Genomic DNA, 5,934 nt, shown 5'->3' on the forward strand with positions numbered 1-5,934 from the left:
TCTGTTTTAACTTTGTGATTCTTGAAAGAAAAAATGCCAGTGGTGGTGATGACTTTAGAAGAAAGACTGCCTGCATGACTTCCTTATAGTCAGCCCTGCAGAGCTGTGTCATACTCCTGAAGTTTCATTTCTTGATTACTTTCTGTTGTGCTGACCTTCTGCATACAGACTTGTTTACTTTATCATGCCTCCCAGCTTTAAACTGCTCCCTCACCTTCAAAGCATAAAAAGGATTAACGATTGGTGCAATCACAACAAGAGCAAGAAGGTGTACAATTTAAAGCTACAGTAAAGTTAAGAAAAACACTTAAACAGGACTCTGTTGTTGATGCTGGTCGTTTGTATTAAGCAACTTAGTAGCAGCCATAACTTCTGATGCTTGGCTTCCACACAAATTGCTTAGTGTGCATTTGAATCAAGAAGCTGATAAAAATAATGGCTGTTTCCCTGTTGCAAGGACTCCGACAGCTTTATTTGCTGCATGATGTCTTTCTCCCCGTTGTATAATGAAAATGACTGAAGGAACAAGTGGAGTGATATTGCTGAGTCTGCACTGCAAAGCATTGCCTGTGTTTCCCCCTCTTGTGAATGAATTGCACTTCAACCATGAGTTTGAGGAGCAATCCTGAACAGCAGCGTTAAAAGAAAATGCTGATGACATTCCAGTTCACATAAATTCAAACCTAATTTTTAATGGATTATCTCTTTAACTCCTGTCAGTGAGTCCTTCTTTCAGATGTGGGTTTCAATGAAGAGCCCCAGTTCAAGAGTTTAAACCTTTGTAGGCCCAGATATGTAACACTATTTTAAAAGTAACTAAATTAAAACTGAAAAACACATTTATCTAAAGTAAATCTAATAATCTCCAAATACAAATGCAGCGCCTGTTACATGAAACCTGCCTTAGAAAAAACAAAACTCACCCTTAACAATTATTGAAACTGACAACAGCAACACATGAGCTGAAATTCCAGTTGTATAGGAAGTCTCATCTTTTCCAGCTCAATCCAGGGTGCAGGATTTCCTCTCTCCTGAGCTCAGATGTTACTCCTGAGATAGTAGGACAGAACATGATATTTCTAGTAAAATCCTGTAATTGATTTGACATGCTTTTAAAGTCACCTGAATAATACAGCAGGCACACAAGCTCCAAGCTCACTGTGGAGCTGGTGCAAACCCACATCAATTAATCAGGAGCATTTAAATCTTTATATGACATACAGCTGCTACAGTGAAATCTGCTTATGTCGAAAATTTCAACAGTGTTTATTGATGAAAAGTCCAATGTGTCTATATAATTTGTAGTGAAACAGTGAACTAACACACACAATCATTCACAAAACAATAGATTAATTAAAACAGATACAATCTGAGACACAGTGGTCTGAGATCAAAGTCTTAAATTCTGCAAAAGAGAGAATGGATGTCAACTTTAAAGTCTGTTGGAGGGTATTCCATGATTTAGCGGCATCAATGGAAAATGCTGATCTACCGAGTTCAGTGTTAACTCGAGGGGCTTTCAGAATGAGCCTATCAGAAGAGTGAGTCATGTAGGATCCATAATTCAGATAAAAATGATAAAATATGTGCTAAAGTGTAGCAACAGAATAGAAGGGTCAAATGACAACACACTACTTCAAATACCATCAGGTCAGACAGAAACAGATCTGTTTGTTTTCTTACATCAGTGATTATTAGCCCCCTCAGGTGAAATCTACTGCAGTGCACAAGTCTGACAGAAAAGACTCTGATATGGTAATGGTACATTGAATGTGTATTATATAGTGCTTTCTCTAGTCTTCTGACCACTCAAAGCGCTTTTACATTACATGTCACATTCACCCATTCACACACTGATGGCAGAGGCTGATGTGTAAAGAGCCCATAACTATTAATTAATCCCATTCACACGTTGCTGACACAGCCACCGGGGGCAGTTCAGGGTTAAGTGTCTTTTCTAAGAACACTTAGGCATGTGCAAGGCAGGACCTGGGATCAAACCCCCAACCTTCTAGTAGAGAGACAATTGACTCTACCACTGAGCCACAGCCGCAATATTTGACAATACAGTGAAGGCTGTTTGAGGGGAAGGGGCGAGAAAAAAAAAAAAAAAGGGCACCTCCTTTCTAAACCCTGGTACTCACAGTTAAGGGTGGTTTTAAGTGTATTGAGGCAGCAGTAACAAAGCAGTCTGGGGCTCCTCCCCTAACATTTTGAGCATCTAACTAAAAAAAACCAAACTATTGAATTACCTCTATTTTATTGATTATATTACATAATTAACATAATAACATACCGTAATTAACTACAAGGGCATCCAGAGGCCACTTTTTTGTGTTTTTATACATTTTAGGGGCAGCCAGATGACACTTTTTCATGCATTTTCCACTGGAAGGGCACCTGAGAAGGCCATTTTAATATTTTATCTAGTGGAATCCAAGAGGGCACTTTAGCGTGTTTCTTTTGGACATGAGGGCACCACTGTGACAATATGACAGAAGCTGAATAATGATTATAGCTTAAAGGCACTGTGAGGCGTGTTCATGCTGCATTGATTCTGGTGACCCCATTGGTTGACACTTCTAGTGTTTTTCCTGGATGAAGACTTGTTTTGTTGTGAATTGTTTTGTTAAAGAGGTAACATTTACATGTTACTTAGTTTAATGATTTATAAAGAAATGTAAAAACACACTAGTTACATGGTTTACAACAATCAATGTTGAAAAACCTGCTAATGTTAATGATTTAAGTTATATTTCCTGTGTTGTCAGGAAGTGCCTATATTTCAATGTACAAGAAAGTGACATGTCAGTGAGTTGTTGTTGCTGGCTTGATGTTGTGATTAGACACATCAGTGCAGAAGGCTGTGTTTTTAACCCTTTCCTATCTGTTAGCTGCTTAATATGACAGTAAACAGTTCAGTTCAAAAGACTTCCATCTAAGATCATCATTGAAGCTTCCACTTCACAACACATTTCTCATGTGCACCATAACCAACTGTCATAGAGATGTGGCTCTTACCACAGCATGCAGTTGATGTAGAAACAAACAAATGGCACACAGATCTTCTTTTTGATATCACTTTTCTTTGTTCGAGACAACTTTTGCTGGATGCAGAGTGATGAGGTGATGTCTTCATCTATAGCTGTGTAACATTATTTACTGTAATATAACAATGACAACACTTTGTAAACTCAGATTTTTTACCTTTAGTTAGCTTAAAAAAGATGACCAGATGTACCTGTTAAATGTTCCCTTTTATAGCCTCAAGTTTTGTAATAATAAAGTGAGTAATGTAAATATGCACGTGGTTTAACACTAGAAAGACCAAGGGAGTCGTTTTTACTGTTTTCACATTTATATGTCGTGTAACTTTGTTAAATTCAAGATTACAGTGCTGATGGTTCCTGACTTTTCCTAAAGTTGCATGTTTGCGTATTTAAAATGTAATTTATACAAGTTGCACAAAAGGCAACAATTATATTTAATTTTTCACCTACGTCGGCCACAGGCAGTCATTAGATAGATACATTTTCCCGCTGGGCCTATGCCTCTTGGTTGCTTGGCAACTATCATTGTAGTGTACAAAGCAATTTGAAAAGTTTTGGATTGAAACTGAGAAAAATAGACAACTCTAATTCGCTAATTATGGCAAAGAGAAGCACAAAGAGAGAGAGAACTGCTAAGGAAGCCTGAAAGTTGTTCCAGCAGTTGGACAGCGCTGACCGGCCATCTATCTGCATAAGAAGCGGATAAAAGTGACTTGCCAAGGAAAGTTTCATATAAACCTATGTATATTTTCATACATATATAGCATATTGGGGTGCAGTTGGTATTGTGGTCTAAGTGCGCTCCATATACAGAGACTATAGCCCTCTTCATAGAGGTTGCAGGTTCGATTCCAAACTCAACCATTTACTGCATGTCCTCCCCACTCTCTGCTCCCCACATTTCCTGTCTCTCTTAAGCTGTCCTGTACATTAAAGGCAAAAATGCCTCAAAAATATAACTTAAATAAAAAAAATATATATAGTATATCATTAAAATAAACACATCATTTTCTATGTTGGGTATTTATCATAATAGATAATGCAATTTGGAATCTGGCATTCAAAATGACCTCTCATGGCCTCTCCAGTAGAAATGGAATTCTGGCCCTTCTAGTGTTAACTGTATTGACCTTAAAGAGCAATGAAGCATTCACACACCAGCATCAACATTACATCTTGTGCACAGCCATTTTTCTCTTTTACCAATAAGCACAGGTTGTAAAGTCCCTCCCTCTAAAACCAAATGCTATGACAGAAAACAGTCATTGTGCAAAAACTGCTTCAGCATCAGCCATGAGTACAAAATTTTGTGTCAAAAGAAAATATTCAGAGAATAAAAAAAACCCTTTCATATGTTAACTTAAATCTCACTGTGAAACTTTACCAGCATAGTTCTAAACATAGCCACTTCATAACATAGCCAGGTCATGAAGAGGCATCAGTATAAGAGTGACACTATTTAAAAAGCAGTTCTACTCCTCACACAGCCTTTAACCATAAACTGTAGTAATAATGTGTCAGAAGTCATCGTACTGGCAGAAAAATGTCCGATATCCATCAAAAGCTTGCTAATACCGTTAGCTAATGGACCAAGACAAGTCATGGGAGGGCTGAGATAATTCAGTAAGTTGTGTTATTTTATATAAATTAACTGTCCATATTTAATTGTTGATGCTTAAACAAAATGTAGGTCTTGAATAAACTCTGGTGCTCATCATCAGCGATGAGCCAAGGGTCATGGGGTAATTTGGGTCTTAGATCGTCACACGCTCTCCCAAAGGCAACCAAGTCAAGGGTGATCAGCCCCTGACTTGTGTCACTCTGCTCCTCATGTTCCTTTTCCGGATCAACAGCAACCTTAAGGCCCTTTCAGCAGCATTCACAATGTTCCTGGTAACTCTTCTTCACTTGAGTTATTTCAGTTTTGGATTTGGAGTTGCAGTATGACTGACCAGCAGAATCCCAGCACCCAACTTGGAGCAGCTCACAGCGTCCTCTCCAGCTATCGTACCAGCACTCTGTTACAAGATCTGCATATTCTGGATTCTTTATTATAGTCCACCGCAAGAGTCGTCAGAACAACTTGTTGGGCCACTTATGAATCTTTGAATATTTCTTGCAAGCGTGAGCTGCCCTCCATCGATCCTCCATAGACGCTCCTTTGTCTTTCTGTTCTGAATCCTTGTCTTTATTGTTTCTGCCAAAGACCTTAAGACTTGCAAGGATACCCCCCTTCTCTCTTTGCCCTCAGGTCACAACTGAAGAAGGGCTCTAATGTGCCCTTTCCCTGCACAGTTTTCAAACGAGGGCCCTAGCTTGCCTTGCCCCAGCTAAGGTTTTCCAAGTTTTAAGGAACATCATGAATTGACTGTGTTCTTGACAAGGCTCTGTATCCTCCCTGCTGGAGCAAACGGCTCCTTTGTTAGTACAAACCATTCTCTTTCTTCACCTCTCTTTGTGTCTCATCTGAAACAGACTCATGCTTCTCCTCTCAGTGGGCTTTTTGGAAAACTGCCAAGTACTTCCCATCCCACTGCCACAGTACCCACCAAGATGTTGTCCAGCAGCCGTACCACTGCTCTTTTAATGTGCCTGCCTCTGCTTTCACGTCTTTGTCAGGATTTCAAAACAGTTTATATATCTGAGAAGCTGTGGTTAATCACTGCAAGGCAAGTTACTGAAAAAAAGTAATTGGATACATTTACTAGTTACTATTAAAAACTGGAACACATAGCTGTTGGCTAGGAGGCTCAAACTCCCCCCCTTTACGTCACACTCTGCATGGTTGAGTTCTGCATTTCCAATATGGCTGCCGCCGTCGATTGTCTTCAAAACAGCGCTCAGGAACAGATGGGTGACGTCACAGATACTACGTCCATATTTT

Source organism: Notolabrus celidotus, chromosome 6, assembly GCF_009762535.1.
Source record: "Notolabrus celidotus isolate fNotCel1 chromosome 6, fNotCel1.pri, whole genome shotgun sequence".
Lineage (NCBI taxonomy): Eukaryota > Metazoa > Chordata > Actinopteri > Labriformes > Labridae > Notolabrus > Notolabrus celidotus.